Raw genomic sequence first — 18852 nt, forward strand, 5'->3', positions numbered from 1 at the left:
GGATGGGGATCAGGGAGTCTCTGTTGGTGCGATATTGCCGCCGGTGCACTGTTGTGGTAGCAATCGGCACCTGTTGTTCTTTGACCTTGAGCAACCCCACCACAGAAGGGTCCTCTGAGAGGCCAGGCAAGGTGGACAGCTGTTTAATTTCTTCCATCTCCAAGGCAGCTATACCAAAAGCCCACCGGTACCCTTTTGGGTCCTTGAAATACCCTCTCCTGAGGTAGTCTATGCCCAGGATGCACGGAGCCTCTGGGCCAGTCACAATGGGGTGCTTCTGCCACTCACTCCCACTTAGGCTCACTTCGGCCTCCAGCAGAGTCAGCTGTTGGGATCCTTCTGTCACTCCAGAAATACAGGTGGGTTCTGCCCCTATATGGCTTGATGGCGTCAGTGTACATTGTGCACCGGTGTCCACTAAAGCCTTATATTCCTGTGGGTCTGACGTGCCAGGCCATCTAATCCACACAGTCCAATAAACTCGGTTGTCCCTCTCCTCCGCCTGGCTGGAGGCAAGGCCCCTCTAGTCCTGGTCATAGTACTCGTTACCCACTTCTTGTAAATAGGAATCAGAAGTCCCTTCAAGAGGATCAGAGGTGAGATCAGCTCTTCTATTCTTTCTGGGAAGCTGCCCACTGGAAAGTGGAGCGACGATTTTTCTGGAGGAACCTGAACCCCCTTTTGTAATTGTCTTTCCTTGCAGCTCGCGTACTCGTGCCTCTAGGGTCGAGGTAGGTTTTCCATCCCACCTCCTCATGTCCTCTCCGTAGTCACGCAATTGAAACCACAGGGTGGCTCGTGGTGTGTATCCTCTGTATCTTCTCTCTTGAACAGAAGAGCGCTTACTCCTAATGGCTGAGACACTGGTCCGTATGGGTGGAGGGTAGGGCATATCCTCTTTGAATTGCCGGAACTCCTGGGATAGTTTCTCTACAGCAGAGACGCAGGCCCGTAGGGAGGAAGAGAGACTTTCTTCGTATTGCCGGAGTTGGCCAGCCAATTCATCCACCGTTGGTCTCTCTCCATCCTTCCAGGCCATTACTGCTAATGAGTTGGCATATGATGAGGGTGCACTCCGTACAAACTTCCGCCACATAGGTTGCATGCAATTGACTTCATCTGGGTCTTTGGATGATTGTCCATTGTCCAGGTCACCATAAATCACTTCCAGCACAGCTAGCTCCCTCAGGTACTGGATACCTTTCTCCATGGTGGTCCACTTGCCTGGGTGACATAGAACATCTTCCTTGAAGGGATACCTTTCCTTCACACCCGACAGGAGTCGTCTCCAGAGGCTGAGGACTCGTGCACCTTTTCCAATTGCTTTGTCAATGCCCCCTTCTCTAGAAAGGGATCCCAGCTGCTTGGCTTCCCTACCCTCTAATTCCAGGCTACTGGCCCCATTATCCCAGCATCGGAGCAGCCAGGTGACAATATGCTCACCTGGGCAACGGCTGAAATCCTTTCTCATATCTCGCAATTCACTCAGGGATAGAGATCGGGTAGTTACCGTCTCTTTTATGAGTTCTTCCTCTTCCTCCTCTTCAAGCGATGACTCGCTCTCTTCCCTCTTCCGTCCTTGTGATGGCCCTGCTTCAGAACACTCTGCCTCCTCACTCTCTTCCTCTGGCTCCTTCTTAGCAGAATCTTCCTCATCCCTTACTAAATGAGCTGACTTCCGTTTCCAAGATTTCTTCTTTTGTACAGGGGCAACTGATACCGGGATGGGCTGGTTCTCTGGTTCAGCTGCAGCAGTCTGAGTAGTGGCAGTGCCCGCCGTGGGGGTTGGAGTAGTCACAGTGCCTGCCACAGGGGTTGGAGTAGTCACAGTGCCCATCGCGGGGGTTGGAGTAGTCACAGTGCCTGCCACAGGGGTTGGAGTAGTCACAGTGCCCGTCGCAGGGGTTGGAGTAGCCACAGTGCCTGCCACATTGCCATCAGACCCAGAGCGCCTCTCTCCCCTTTCCATAGTGTTAAATAGAGCTCAGTAGGCATGGGCCAGGCCCCAGCACATGGCAATGATTTGTGTCTCCTTGGAGCTGCCAGGCCGACAGCATACTTCTTCCAAATATTCTGCTAGTTTATCAGGATTCTGCACTTGTTTGAGAGTGAAGTTCCAAAACACCGGAGGTGCCCACCGCCCCAGGCATTTGCCCATGCTGTTCCACACGCCCTGCCATTCATAACTATCCAGCCTTGGGGCAGATCTCTGGGTGATATTCTTAAATTGCTTGCCAACCTTAGACAAAACCGAAACCATGTTCCCCAGAAGTAGCAATAGAGGTATTTTAACTACCCAAGGGTGTTCAAAATACTGAAAAATTATTGTGATGAAGGAGGAAATGTTATGATAGAGGGTAGCAAAGGTACCACTCTGCATTTCCTCCATAAAAAACCTTTCAGAGGCAGAAGTATAATTGCTAATCGTCTCCACAAGACAGTAGCCAAAATACAGTAACGGCTTTAGTACAGAGCTCAGATGATACCACATTAAGCTCAAGGTCAGTGCTCTAAAAACAAAATTCACAGGCGAGACATTACTAATCATTGCAGAGTACAGCAGCCCACAGAAACCAACACCGATCCTTAACATGTACAGCAAAGACGAGAGCATGATGCAAATCAAATAAACTGATATTGTGACCTGCAACCGTTATTATCTCAAGCCTCGTGCCCCACGTTGGGCGCCAAAAAGGACTGTCGTGGTTTAGCCCCAGCTGGCAACTAAGCACCACGCAGCCGCTCGCTCACTCCCCCTCCCGCAGTGGGACGGGGAAGAGAATTGGGAAAAAAAAACCTCGTGGGTTGAGATAAACACGGTTTAATAGGACAGAAAGAAAGAAGGGAACAACAATGATAATACCAACAAAGGAATGTACAAGAACAAGTGATGCCCAATACAGAAATTGCTCACCACCTGGCGATCGACAGCCCGTCCCCGAGCAGCGATTTCCGCCCCCCGGCCAACTCCAGTTTATGTACTGGGCATGACGTCGGATGGTAGGGAATATCTCTTTGGCCAGTCTGGGTCAGCTGTCCCGGCTGTGTCCCCTCCCAGCTCCCTGTGCACCCCCAGCCTGCTCACTGGCAGGCCAGCACAAGAAGCTGGACTGTCCTTGACTGCTCAGCAACAACCCAAAACATCAGCACATTATCAACAATTTCTCATCCCAAATCCAAAACACAGTCTCACACTAGCTTCTGTGAAGAAAACCAGCTCTATCCTGGCTGAAACCAGGACAGTGACTCTTGGTTGCAGTTGACTTTGGCAAAGTTATGAGTGAGTTGCTGTGTGAATAGAAGGGACATGAGAAAGGTAGTCCGAAGGCTGTCAATGAAGAACACATCCTGAGAGGTAGCAAGCAGGGCTGCAGTCCCTGGGTGCTTACAGTTACTCAGGTCCCATGCTGCCTTTCCAGCAGTGCTGTGTCTTTGGACACCTCCACATCACCAGATAAGGAATGTGATATTGCCTCTGCATTTTCCAGCCATACTTCACCGGAAATTCAAGCCATGCTTCCAAAACCTCCAGATTTGAGTGTACATGTTTTTCTAACCTAATTATATTTCAGAGTCATTTCTTAAACCACCTGAGATGAGATCATATCCACAGCAAATGGACAGGGAGAACTTGCTTTTTATCATAGCAACCAGATGCTTGAAAAGAGTTCTTTTTCAGTCATCTTTCCAAAAATCCTACATGATCTCATACATTTGTGTCCCGTCAACTTAGCTGCATGCTCTTTTAACAGGTTTCATTCATTTTTATCTTATAGTATATGATTCAAAGGGAAAAGCAGCACAGAGGACATGCAGAGAACCTAGTGAGGCCTGATGGAACGCACTGCAGTATGCCTCAGAGCGTCGTGTTGAGTTTGAAGTGAGATTCATGCTCGTCACAGCAGAGATGAAATTCAGTTACAGCAAAACCTCTTCATTCCAATGGGCCTAAGATAAGGATGCCCAGAGTTAAGCATGCAAATCAGCTTTATCCAAAGCTTGAACTTAAGAGAAGATGACTCAAGGAGAAGGGAAGGAGAGTGCATACCAGCACATATGAAAATTTTGATCATATCAGTCCGGAGTTTTGCTCTGGCTTTCTGTGTTTTTCTAGTTCTAAAGCAGAGAACTGTGCTGCTTCCATATGTGTATTTACTGTGTCCTACAGCACAGGAATGTGCTGGGTGCTGTAGGTAAACACCCCCTGACACAGTCGTACGTCCCCTTACCACTGCTGAAAACCTGAAACCTAATAATAAGACCAGTACCGATGACCTCTCTCCACCCCATATTTAGAGGGATGAATATTGGTGGTATTTTCTTCTTGGTAGTGATCAGCTGGCTTTTGTAAACATCAGGAGGAGGTGAGGCTATATAAATAGAGCTTTTTTCCTGTATTTACTTGAACACTGGTGTCCAGCCAAGGACCGTCTTAGATATAATTCCTCTCAAGCTCTTCCTACTTGGTCTGCATTCTAAAAGCCATGACATAGTGTAGAGGAAGACAGAAAACGTGTAAATGGATATATGTACAAATATGTGATACTAGGTACAGTGCACTATGCTTAATATTGGAATTTAAGAGGTCAGCTTGCCTGCCTGTTATTCTAGTCTTCTGCTGGTGTCACTCGTCTGTGATGCCTTACAATTCAGAGAAGCATCCACTATTTATGTTTATTCCTCCACGTGACATAGGGCCCTGGGCCTTATTTAATACATATCATCAGGTCCTGCAGTGAGTACAGAATTGTTGATTTCACTGGAGGCTCACTTATGAGCTGTTAAGAGAGCAAGAGTTGGGTGAACGTTTTACAAATGTTGAGACTGATATTTGAAATATGAGATGCAGTGCTACTGTTACCTCAATTTTACAGATGAGGAAAGGAGGACTGGGATTAAAAAAACAGTCAAAGGCATCCCCTAATTTGGGACAGTGAGCTTTAAGAGGACTCAGCAACTCTATACAAGTTGGAATATTTAATGCCCAGCCCTGGTTTGTTTTGTTCTCTTCTACAGAAGGTCAGACCTCCACTAGCATTACCCCAGTGCGGACTTTGTCACAACCTACTCAGGTGCTCACCATGACTACATGAGCTGGTAGCACTTCTAGCAGCCTTGTCTGGACTCTCCAGCTAACTTCGAGAGAGGCAGGCTCTTCCAAGGAGGGATTCATCGGGTCTGTGTAAGACATCCACCTTAGGAAGCGTTGAAGGATGTACTACAAGTATGTATTTCTCTCCATGGACTATGAAGGGAGTAAGGACCAGTAGTTCAAAGCTGAGGCCCCAGGTCAACTGAGGTGAACTCCTTTCAGGGGTCTAATGTTAGCAATGCCAAAATGAAGACTCCAGTTCTTTCTGGATAGTTTTTTGGATATCCCATTAGATACAGGGAGCAGTGTTGTACTATATACAGCGTTTGTTATTATAAATATATATCAGTTTATCACATATTTGTTAGATACGTGCACACATACACACACAGATTTCACAGCCATCCACATGTTCTTTTTGTATGGACATTGAAACATAAAGGCATTTCTGAGAAAAAGAAGGGCAACCAATGTGGAGCAGAACTATGCTGCTCTTAAATTGAATTTTAGATGTTCTTCAAAAGGATTTTATAAGGAGCAGGTAGAGTTTCATGTTAACCATTTGGGAAAACACTGCAAAGATCTTCATTACTGGCTAGTTGCAGGAACTTACTGGATTACCTAGGAATGTCTGCACAGCAATAGGATGGCTACATTTATCTATTCCTTTGTACAAATATTTTTAGTGCCTTTGCACTCATTACGAGTGGTGTTGCCCCTTATATGCCAGACATGAAATTTATTTCTGCTCCTTCCTTGATTCACTTTACAACAACAAAAGTTTTACTCGAATAATTGCCTGCATGGGTTGTAGACAACTAGTTGAGCAACTTACCAGAAGATTATCTGATTTCTTGATTGACACATATTGCTGGCAATTCTCTACATTTCCAGAGGTCTAAGAAGATGTTGACTTTTTTTTCCAGCAACACAAGCAGAGGAAGTGCTAATCAGTTGTGTTCTGTTATGTCATTTACTTTCTGCAGTGTGTTGGATTGCATTCCTTGACCTTGTGAAATTTAAATCTCCTCAACTTTCATGCAACAGAATTGCAGCTATTGCTGCTTTACCCATGGCATTGTTGCTTGGTTTCTTCTTCTTTCTCTCCCGATGCTTCTTTTCTTCTAACTAACATTATCTTGCTGAGTGGCCTGTACATAGTTTGTCTTATGCAACCTGCTGGTTGAGTGAATTAATTTAACTAATAGATAAATCTGTTGTTCTGATTGCAGTTTATACATTCATAAGGAAGAAGGGAACAAACTCGACAGTAGAAGGGTGACGCTTCCTGTTATACTGCAAATGAGGTGGCATCTGAAGCAACATATCTTAGCAAAGAACTTAAGGGGAAGTGTTTGCCTCTCCCTCCTGCTCCTCTCTGCTCTCCCAGTTAGTCTGTGAACTGGGAGTGGAAATTATAGTACTGGCATGCCTCAAGAACAATCTTGGTGACTGTAACTTGACATCAGTAAGTAAAATTTAAAGAGAAGTAAAGATGTAGCTGTATCCTCAGCAATTACCTTTTCATCATGCCAGTCCAAGTGCTACCTTCAAGTCTATTATGCTTCACTTTCTGACTCCTTTTCATTCCCAAATTATCTCCTTCAGGCTTAGACATAAGATTTATTCCAGCTCTGCCCTTTATTAAACCTTTTAAAGAAACTTAAGAAGATTCCATATGACTTCCAGGAAGATATTCCATGGCTTCTTTTCAGAGGGGTTCCTAGTGTTGTGTTTACAATCTGGTCTGTTTGATTCAGAATAACTTGAGGGAATATGGTGAAGCCTCTTCAGTCAATGTTGACCTGTCAAAATGTAAGACCACAATTTTTTTTTTTAGAGCTAGTATGCTAGTATGTGGATTACTTTAGTGTTTTCTGGGACAGATGAGAAGGTGCAGACAATGTTTCTGAGGTTGCCTGCAGAATAATCTAAGTATTGGGAGTGTTTACTCAGATCTAAGAATTAGCTGTTTGGTTTTGACCAGATGAACTGTAGGTACATACTTCCCAAACTCTTGGTTTTACTTTAAATATCCTTTATCAGGAATCCAGAAACTCTTGCCATTCATAGCAATGACCAATTTTTATTTTCCCCCCCCCAAAATTGCTCATTGCTTTGCTTCCTTACCATTCTGAGGCCACAAGTTCCACAACCAAATGGGCTTCCTACAGAAAAGTTGTTCCTATGTTGGTTTTCCTTCTGACACTTTTCCAAATCATTGCAGGTTCCCTGTATCGTATTGTAAAAAGGCTGAGTATAAATTCTCAGACTATCTACTCTCATGGTTTTTATTTAAACTATTTTTAAATCACAGCACCTCTTGCTAATCTCTTATTGAGGTAAAGGAATGATCTGTTAAAAATACCTTTTATAAGTGTTTATCTGAAAGCATTTTATAACACTCCATAGGATTAAAGCATGCTCAGGAAAACACTGAGTGCTTTGAGCATCAAACTTACTCTTTCCACCTGAAGTGTGTAACATCTCTAGTTCATTGTTTTTTTGTGGTAAAAAGAATTACCTCTTAGCAAAGAGCTTTATTAATTTGCATTGTCCAACCAGAGAAGACAAAGCTCGCATTCTTAAATTATTTATCAATACATGAGGATTTTTAAATTATTAATTCATTTAATAATAACAATATTCTACATTGATTAAGCAAAGCAAAAGCAAAGTGCTTCCCTTGGATCCAAACAGGAGCAGAACTACTGAATGTGCTTAATGCTGCTCCCTCCCATGATGCCTACCTATTGCATTCAGTGGGACAAACTGTATGAGCAAAACCTATAGCACTGGGCGCTCTTACAACTGATTTAATATCAGTTAAGCTAACAGTGGGAAAACTACTCATGCAAGGAAGGGAAGATGTCAGAACTGAGATATAGGATAGAACAACACAATCTTGCTCTCAGGTCTCCAAAACTTTCTACAAAGTTTATGTACATTGTATGTGAGGCCAGTGGATCCTTTCCAAAATCCATGGAAATAAAAAAAAGGAAAAAAAAGAAAGAAAAGCAAATACTTTTAATGATCCCAGTGGGTTATGGAGCCAGTTCTGTATTATCGGAGCACTACTAGTAGTTAAAATATCGTCCATGGGAAACAGAAAGTGCTCATTTAGAAATCATTTTACTTTACAGAATTCTCAGTCTGTAGCCTTAAATGCAAATTTCATAAAATAAATAATAAAATAATACAATAAGATACCTTTTTTTCTATAGAATTCTCATAGTAATAAAAAGAACAGTGGGCAAAAGTGTTTTAAATATATTAACATTTTTTTTAACTCTGCAAGCCTTTGTTCTCAAGAAAGAAAACTGCTGTTTCACTTCCCTGAAGCCATTGGTAATACGATGCAAAAACATCAGAGAAAATCTAATCCAAAATAGGTGCAGTCCCCAAGGGAACATGCTCTTCTTTGTTTTATATTTCCATTGGAAATATGGGAGATTTTGCATGCAAACATCTTATTTCATGGGGCTGCTTCTCAAATTGAGAGATTAAATCTAGCACAGTATAAAGGGCTTTTCAATAAAGTGGGTTGCACAGTCTTCTGTTTACAGAAAATTGATGCATCATCTGATATGTCTGAAATTGCTAACTTCTGTTTCAGTAAAGCTGAAGGAATTTCAACCAGCCCATTATCTAATCAAGAAAAATATTCCCTTAGCATCTTGTCTTAAGGTAGCTGGCTGGCAAGCAGTGTTTGGACTACTATATATCACGATTCATTACAGCTGCAAAATGGACTGATTTTCTTGGGAAAGTCATATTTGCAGAACTATCCATCATCCACAAAATGTTCACAAATGCCTCAAAAGCTGCAAAACAGCTATTAAATCCTGACTTCTTTTTGGTTCTTCTCCCCTCCCTCATTTCATACACAATCAAAATTTAAATATTTAAGATAAGCGTCATTCTTGTTGAGTGAATGTTGACCGATCTCACTGCAGTAGTGACACCTGGTATGAGCCACGGCCGACGCCTCAGTCCTCAGAGCCTTACGGGCGCCCCGTGCCCCCAGCACCTCTCGTTATTAACACACCTTCCACCAAGGCAGAAGCCAGCTGGGTTTGCTCGGTCCTCAGCCCACCAATGTGACCAAATACATCCCTGCTTTCAAGCAGAATTTCAAGCCAGATTTTGCCTCAGCACCTGCATTTCTCCGCTTGCGTGGCAGCGGGTGTGTGCATCCACGGGGCCCCGTGCCGGGAACGCAGTGGGAGGAAGAGGGAGCAGGTGGGAAATCTGCCGCTGCTGGTGAGACCCCGAAAGTGTGGACCCCGCAGTGCAGGACCAGCACCTCTCTCGTGTTCCTTGGTGATGCCCCATCAGACATGCAAGAGTTCAGGTCCCACCAGCTGGTTGTGCCCAGCAGCTGGTTGTGCCCAGGTCCCACCAGCTGGTTGTGCCTAGCTGCTGGAGCAGGAGGCTACCAACAGCTTTCCTTGGCAAGAGAGGAAAGGCGCGAGCCACCCGGGAGGCCCGTGCCCTGTAACGTGTGGATATGCTTCACCAGGTCTGCGCGCCTTGGGCAACGTTTTGTTGTACCCGGCTTGCTCTCGGGCAAGTGATGCTGCTTAAAACAAGTGCCACAGAAACTTTTAAAACCAGAACAAGGAAATGAAAGCTGATGCGAGCGTGGCTGAGAAGCAGGGCAGGTAGCAGTATGTACAGGACCAGGGTCGTGGCCCAACATCTTTACGGCTATCGGGACAGGAAATACTGACAGACAGCTGCATTTCATCTCCTACCAAGTAAGAAAGATATGAAAGCTTTAATTAACAATGCCAATGTTTTCTGCAGGACTTTCCACAAGTAGATCTCAAAGGGCTTCACTAATGAGTTAAGAAAAAAAGTGTACATCTCCTGGGTTCCCATCCACCCCTCCCAGCACTGCTTCTTCCTTCCTCGCCATTCTTCCTCTCTGTGGTTTCATGGAGAAGAGCAGCTCTCGTATGCCTGCAGGGCAGGACTGTTGACAGTCCCCCATGCCTGGAAGGGGCTCCACCATCCATTGAGGCAAGTGGAACAGAGGATATTTTTCTGGATTTAGTTTTAAGAATTGAAAATCTGATCCCTGTTCCCAGGAGGTGCAGTGAGAAATGTATCTATCTGAAGCAGAATCTTCTTCCACATACCTTCTACTATCATTTTCATCTCAAGGTTACTTATACAAGAAAATGTACATTCCTTGGCAGAGGAGACAATTAATACATGGATTTTCAATTTAGATTTTAGATACTTGTTTTAATCAGCAAACCAAACAGAATCCCAAATTCATGTGATTTTGAACAATTGTTATTTTGCGTCTTATAGCAACACTTCTAGGTACCAAACTTGCACGCAGGCCTTAATGTGCTAGGCACAGCGCAAATACACAAAAGCAGATAAGCTCTTCCCTGATGAGTTTGTGAGCTAAATAGATATATTGAGGTAAAGGGAGCATAAGATTGTACACCACGTTCAGGACAGGACCAGGTCACCTAGCTGAAAGTGTGCATGCCGACTGTCACTGCTTCATCTCTCGGGAAGATGTTTGCTTTCAACTAACAAGCCGTTACTTCTGCTAACTGTACCATGTGAAAGCTATTTAATCCAACAGAAATAACTTAGTCAACTACCAGTAATAAAAGCAATTAGAGCTAATGACAGCGACGAGAGTGGGCTGTCCTGGATGTGGCAGGGTCGGGGCGGGAGCGCCCCGTGTCCTGCCCTTTCTGCGCGAGTCCCTCGGAGGAGCAGATGCGCGAGCGGCGGCGAGACTCGCCGCGCTGAAACCCCCCTGCTCCAGAACAAAGCTCTTCTGTCCGCCTCGCGCTGGCGCGCCCAGACAGACTGACTGGAGCAGTGGCGTGGGGAGGCACGGAGCTGCTGGCCGGGATGGCAGGACTACGGCATCCAGCAGGTCTGATCTCTGCTCCGTGATTCAGAGGCACTGGAAGTCTACCCTGGGTCCTCCCTGGCCCTTTCTCTTCTCTCTCTCCCCTTACTTTTCCCACTCAAAAAAAGTGTTTTTCAGGGCTGCTGAAGAAAAATCTGAAGGTGCAGGTAGTGTGAGGGGTTTCAGGTGTTAATTCAGGTAAATGCCAAAACAACTGGGAAACCAGCTTCAAACCCTGATCCTGTCTGAAGAGTGCTCTGGAAGTCACCCCTACCAGCTGCTCCTCTGAGGCTGAGGGTGAAGGACTCCATGCTGCCCTCTCCTCCTGCCCTCACCAGAGGCAGCCCCTTTCCCATCCCACTGAAGCCTCTGAAGGAGAAGGGCAAAGGCAGACATGTTTTTTTCAGTGCAACACCACTTTTGAAAAGTTTAACCAATGAAAGGGTTTTTGGGTGAATAAACGGATACAGGAAGCATTCTGGAAGATTATCTGTTTGTATTCAGTGGGGGGAGAAGGGGTTAGGGACTGATTACTGCCCAGGATCCTTGTCCCAGTCAGCTCCACGGAGAGCATCATCCAGGCGCTGGAACCAGTGCCATGGGCTACCCAGCAAGGCCAGACCTCACACCAGCTTACACAGTTGCTCGGGCTCAGTTTTGTTCAGCTGGAAATCTTTGCTGAGGCGGAACTGAAGCAGAGGCTTAACCCGTCGTCACTGGGCATCACAGCAAAGCCCCACAGGGTGAGAAGTGAAAATCCCAGCTGTGTCCCTCACCGGCAGGTCTCCGTTTCGGTGGCTGTTAACTTACTGCATTTATTTATTTTCTCCTTTGTTGCTGGGGTTGTGGCCATCTCCACCTCACACGCCGTGGGGTTCGATCCTTGAAGGAGGTGGAAGTGATCCATGAAGGGGTGGCCCAGAGGCCGCTGCTGCCGTGCGGGGGAGGCTCCCTCGTCGACTGGGAGGTAGCGCTGGGAGAGCGCGTGGGCTGGAAATGGAGGATAAGATAGGAATGGGAGCCTGCAGCTGGGGAGCAGAGGGTGGAGATTACTTTTTTATTATTTTATTTTAAACATATGTATTAATCATGGCTCAAAGCGGGGATAGCAATGGGAAACTGCAGCTGGAATGGGTAAGGCAGGAGGAGGAGATGATTTTTATTTCAGACATAAATTATGTATTAATTGTGGCTTGAAGGAGGGGTCAGTGTGGAAATCTGTAGCATGGGGAGGACGAAAAGAAAAGAAGATTTCAATTGCAAGTATATTTATTAAAGCATAACTCAAAACAGGGACTGGGTGGGAATCTGCAGCTGGAAATGATAGGGCAAAGGGAAATATTGCTTTGGTGGAGGGGTCTTATTTTAAACACATGAATAAGTCCTTAGCTCAAAGCAGGCACAAGAGTGGGAATCTGCAGTTTGAGGATGTCAAGCAACACTTGTGGGAGAGAGGATCTTTATGCCTTTTCAGGTGCATTCGGAGCTGGTGAAGGCTGCTGAGCTGGCTTTCGTAGAGCTGCAACCCCGCCTGTTCCCAGAGCTGGGCAATTCGGGACGCCCCAGCCCCGCCGCTGACCTGCTGACTCCCGAGAGCCCGCTCTGCCTGACAGACACGGACGTGCCTACGTGACTGCCGGAGCGGAGCTCATAACCGGTGAGCAAGGCAGCTGGCTCCAGATGCAGCTCGCAGCTCTGCTCAGCGTGCCCGGTTTTGCTCAGGAACGGCTGCAGCCACCCTTGAACCACAGTGCAGGGCAGTCGTCTTGCCGGGCAGCAGCGGTCTGGGCTGTCACGGCCTGTCTGCCCTTCCCCTGGCCTGCGGGCAGCGGGTCATCCCCCACCGCCCGGGTGGGTCCCCATCCCTCGTGCCGTGATACGTGATCTCCGGGCCGCAGGCTTTCTCCGCAGGCACTGCCGGTGCGCAGGCAGTGGGATGGGGCCGGCTAAGAGCGGGGCTGTGTGCTGCTTGTGCCCGCTCTTGTCTGGGCAACGGGAACAGTCATTCCCCAGGAATTAGCCTAAAGGAGCTAGCTGGCGTATTCTGGAAAGCCGCTTTGTCGGAGAAGGCAGATGTTTGACTCAAACGGTGCGTGGCGGTGGCTAGAAAGAGAATGCTGATCCTGTGGAAACGTCGCCATAGTGTTAGCGCTAATTCATATTCACATGTCCTAGAGACAACGGGCCTTTTCCTGTCTGAAGCTCTGGCCTGAAGTCTTGCGTCTGGCCAGTATGTTTTGTATTACAGCCCCGAGCAGGAACATTACAGCTTCCGCAGGTCGATGCAGACGAGAGCCACTAAACACCATGGGGGTTTTCTTCAGCAGCACATCATTGCAAAACCACCTGTGCCGAGTAACTTTTCACTAGCAAACTGTGAAGACTGTTAGAGTACTCAGTGAGTTTCATAACATGATTATTTTTTTTTAGATAGTTAGCTTTAGTGATTCCTTCTTTGTTCCAAAGAGTAAAAAATACAGAAATACTTGATTCCAGGCTTTGCTTTGCGTGCTCTTCATGAGGCATTCCAGTGCCTGTTTCTCTCCCAGCTCTCCAAAACATGCCACTGTAGCTGTGCTGCTGTTTTCTTTTGAAATTCCCACAAGTGCAAACCCTCTTTGTGTCATGCATACTGTGTCAGTGTGTGCATATTTGTGTACGTATGCGTATTATATAATTAAGTTTTTGATCCATAAAAGTGCATGACTTCCCAGTGACTAGCACACTCAGGAAAAGTTATTCCTGAAGGAGATTCAAGGTGCCTGAACCATCACCATATGAAATTTCCTAGTAGGCTCCAGGTCTTTTTGGTTACCTTGTCCAGCTCGTGTGTGGCATGATGCTAAATGGTAAAGGAGACAGGAGTTCTCACCACTTTGAGGATAATCAGTGCTGTGCTCATCAGCTGTATCTAACTTTACATTACACATAATTGACCAATTGATCACTTGATCACTTGATCAGTCAATTGATCGCTGACTGATGAGCTGCAAATGAGAAATTGCTCAGAAGGTTTAACATTAGCCTGGTTTTGCTGTTGACCAGCTGTTATTCTTGAGGTATGCCAAGTCTTGAGGTAAATGTTAAATTTACTTTAGTTCATGCCAGTTGTGGACACCTGAAGAGAGACCTTAAAAGGTCTATTTTCCTCTGAGTGTGATAGCAAATCTTTGTTGCTTTTCTTGGACTAAGCAGGGCTGATACCTGTCTTGCTCCCTGTCCTCTAGATTTCAGAGCTGCTCACGTCCCAGTCTCGGGCTTGTTCTTTGCTCGAGTTAGTCTGTAAGCTCAAAGTGGGATGAACTAGCCATTTTTTGGGCAAGGTACTGTGCCAATCTCACAGCGCAGACCTCAATCCAGTGTCAGTCATCTTCAAAAGCTCATCGTGCTTTTCTCCACCTCACCGAGCAGGGGAACCCAGACAACCTCATAAACTCAGGAAGTGGCAAAGGCCTCGCTGTATCTCACAGTATCTCAGTCGCTATTTCAAGGCTCAAAACCTTCCCCAAATTGCCATGAACTCGTAACAGTTTAAGCCTAAATTTCTGAAGCTATTATATGTCTTGTGAATTAGTAGAAATTTCCAAAAATTATAAACAAACTGGCTTTCTCTTACCCTGTTCTTTCCTTGTTCTTCTTTAAAAAATGAGGTAGATTATTTTTTTTCTTATTTTAGGTTTTAGCTACAATCTTGGTTTTTTGCCTCTGTGCAAACTGAAACAAATAGGTGAAAAAAATCACATTTTTAGTCTAGCTGAGAATGTGTCAGCTGTCAAAATTCAAAAAAATTGAGTATTTCTTGAATTTCAGACCTTAGTAATATCTACTTTCTATTGCAGATCCTCTGATATTACTGGTTTCACTCATTCTACCATCAGGCAAGTTTCCTACCTTTATGCTATTCACTTTTTGTTTCATGGACCAATGGCAATCAGATGATAGGCCACAAAATAATTTTAAATTCCCACCTCTTCCAAAATGACATGACTGTTCTCCTATACTCACACATAGAAGTCAGCAGGCAAACAATGTAAGAGAAAGTAAGTGAAAAAACATTCATGCTATAACCTAATTTTCGCATGGTTGCAAACATAAACTGTCACAGTTGATTGTGGAAATTTTTAAAAGGTTTTTAAAAGGCCATGGATGATTTAAAAAAGCTTAATAGCTTTTTCAATTAAAAATAGTCAAGAAACACTTCCCTATATTATTTCTTAATAAAATAGCAAAGTTGAGCCCTTCTGACAGAGATGTATTCATGGTTTACACTTTGAGTATTTTTTGGAGATGTCCCATGGGTGACTGCTTTTTCACTCATGTCTGATGTGCAGCTCTGAGTCAGGATGCTTCTGCTTTGAAAGTTTAATAACTGATGATATTTAAGAGAGAAATTTAAAGGAGATGTACTTGTACTTGTGAGTCCATGGCATGACGTGTTTAGAACACGGTTCAAACAGTTGGAGTTGGCTCAAATCAACGAATGTCCATAGGGGATGGGTAAGTAAGTCGACTTATAGATACCAACTACTAGATACCAACGGCTGTGGGTGCGTTAGAAATAATGTTCTTATCCTCTGAAAACTTCTGAGATTTTGAAAAAAGTCTCAAATCAAACTGAAATGAAAATTCTCAAATATTGTGTTTGATCACTCAAAATGTTCAAATCAGCAAAATTTTACACTGAAAAGGGCAGTTTTCTTTAAATATGATATTTTGATATCTTCAAAACTTTTTTCCAGATTTTGTCAAAATGAGAAATGTTCAGAGCTGATCTTTTTCCATAAAATATTGATTTTTGTGTTAATGAATGTGCATTTGCTAACGAAAAGTTTCCTAAATTCCTGCTAGCTGGTACTTTCTTAAGTTCACATTCTGAGGGTGCTCAGGATGCCAGTGTAGAGAGCTCATCCAGATTTAAGGTTTTTTCTTGGCACTCTCATAGATTTTCTCAGTAAAAGCAAGGGTTTACAGTGAATACTTCATCTTTCTCTTGAGTTTTATGTACACCTTCAGTTCTTTTCCCATTTTCAAAGAGAACTCCAAGCTAAAACTTTTTTTCTCTTTTGTAAAACAGCGAGCATTGTGCAACTATACAACTTTAACTGTGCTAACCCCTACATTTCAAGAAACAGTGAACCTTTAACTCCCCAAAGCTAAATCAGGGCACAACATAGCTCATATTGGTGCAATTTACACCTTCTCCAACCTTCCCTTGGTTCTCTTTATCATCCTTTTTCAGTTCAGTCAAGTTGTGTGTCGAATCTCCCCATTACCTGGGTTCCCAGGCTTTGAAGTCTTACTGTCCTCCAGTTCTTGATTCTGCAGTACTCATCCTCAAAACTTTGCTGATCATACTCTCCGTACGATACTTCCCCGGGGCTTCAGACTGCCTATTGATAGTTTCTCTTTCAGATCCTCTTCTCAGCTTCTGCTGTATTTCTCTCAAGCTTGAATTCATTCATGTCTAAGTTGCTCCAACTCAAAGGTTTAGAGATGTAAGGAATGAGAACCTCATCTTTTTAGACTAGGGTAGTTGTGTAAAACATAATACTCAAAGCATAAGGAAAGCAAAGCATGGCAAAAATTACATTCCCCCCTGCCCCCCCCCCCCCAACAGAAGCATTATAGCTTTGCAGCATTGTCTAGCTAGGGAATAATAGTAAGACTCAGACCAGCAAATGACATTAGACATGGGAAATAATGGGGAAGATGAAGCATACACTTCTGAAGCGTTAGCAATGCAAACATTCATGGTGATGCTAACAGGCAAATAACCCTGGAGAGAGTGCACACTGTGAGCGTAATGCAAAGCTCTTGTAGGACTAATGCACTAAAATATTAGCTTCCTATCCCCAGAATTGCACAAGGCAAGCACTGTGCCTATCGCCTCTGTATCTCATAGAAGTTTGCCAGATTGCCAGCACAAACAGCAACACAGGAAAAGCTAGGTGTACACAAGAAACTCTTGGTGTACTTCCAAACAAAAGAAGGAATCCGGGGCAAAGAAGCATGAATGCTAATAATCTTGCCAGAGATCCTTTCTTCAAGGCTAATAGTTCAGTAACCTCCTTTGATGTATGACTTGAATATATCACAGCATCTGTATGCCTCCAGCACCTCCCCTAATGCACGACTGCAGCCAGAATTAATTAGTAAGCAGGAGCGGGAAGGAGCAAATGACCCTGTATGATGCAGATCAGTTTGTTCTTACTGGTAACGTGGAGCTACCAATAATTTCAGCAGAATTTTAATAAAGCACACATAGTGGCTTGTTCCCAGTAGCTAAGAGTCTGTGGTAGACTTCAAGCCCTATAGCCTTTAATTATTCATCTCTATGAACAACAGAAAACAGAGATGCCTAAGGTACTGGACAAATCCCTTGACCTGCTCAGACAAGAGATGAATGTCCATTGGATTCATTCTTCTATTTACCAGTCAGTTTCATTACTCCAAATCTAATTAATTTTGTTTGCACTGAGGGATAACGCTATCCAGCAAGTGATCACATCAGCAATGCAGGCAATTCAGCTGGGTTTAATCTAAATGGTTTCAAGGGAGAAGTTTGATTCCTCTTGCACTGCTGGAATTAGCGAAAGCTGAAGTGTAACAACCTTTGCCCACCCTCAGCTGCAAGCTCTGTAACCATGAGCTGTGATCTGAAATCAAGCCAAGTTCTTGGTGCCTGTTGTGTTTTCTTGCTGTGATGGGTTGTAACCGGCAGTTTGGTTGACTACATGAGAGAGAAAAGGAATCCTCTTCACGATTTAATAATTCTTCTACTCTGGAGATCACAGAAAGACACCCAACATAGAGAGAAGAAATTCAGAAGGGAAAGGCAATCTTTCTGTGCACACAGTCTTGCCATTAAGATCCTTTGCAACAGCCTCAGTAGTCTTTTAAGGGGACATCAAATATTCTCGTCACCATACTTCCTTTTCCATCGAAAACTTTTGTTCTTTTCCCCATGCTACTCCTTTGTCCCTGTTGAGAAAAACTATGAAACTTCTCTGTCTTTACTTCCTTTCTTAAGGCTTAGGTTTGTGCTGATCCTGGCTAAACATAGCCTGCTGGCCATAGAAAGACCAGTGGTGACTCTTCCCCTTTTTTCTCCTTTTCTGCACATGTTCCCCTTGATTGTTAACCTTAATTAAAACCAAAGAACTCTATGAAGCACATAGCTAGCATAACCCATACCTATTTGTCACATTATATTACTATCTACTGTTTCCCTATATTTGTCTGAGGAGAAGGATGCCTTATTCCCATATCATGATAAATACAAAGAAACCCCAGTCCAACTGCAAATTTTGAATATTATAAATAACAACAATTATTCCTGAAAATTACATAAAAATCACTTTTGTGCCTAAGAAAAAATGCCAAATCTTATATTCTGCCTATTTAAACTCTATGTAATCAGCAAGATTGCTGTGTACCACGTTTACATTTCTAGAAGTGGAATCACCACCGTGTAGAGATAAACAGGAGAACAATTAAATACATTTAAACTCAGTTTTCCCAGTCTAAAGCAGACTAAGGAAAAACCATTTGAGGTCAAAACTATCATTGAAGCAATAAAACTAATTCCCTAGGCTAAACTCAGTGACTTAATTCAGTGGGGTTATACTGGGGTGAGTTTGGCCCATTATTTTTTAATTGTTTCCAAATGTGTCTCTGCCTAGTGAACTATCCTGATAAAAATACAGGACTCTCATGAACTCCTCAGGCAGTAGCGATATCCAAGGTACTGCTAAAATGCATCTATTGTGAAACCTCATCTCTCTGTCTCTATGAACACAAAAACGTATAGGCAAAAGGCTGACCCAGAGGGAATATCTAAAGACAAGCCACTGGCCAGAGAGTGGTGTTGCAA

This window comes from Phaethon aethereus (genome assembly GCF_964289735.1).
Source record: "Phaethon aethereus genome assembly, chromosome: 2".
Taxonomy (NCBI): Eukaryota; Metazoa; Chordata; class Aves; order Phaethontiformes; family Phaethontidae; genus Phaethon; species Phaethon aethereus.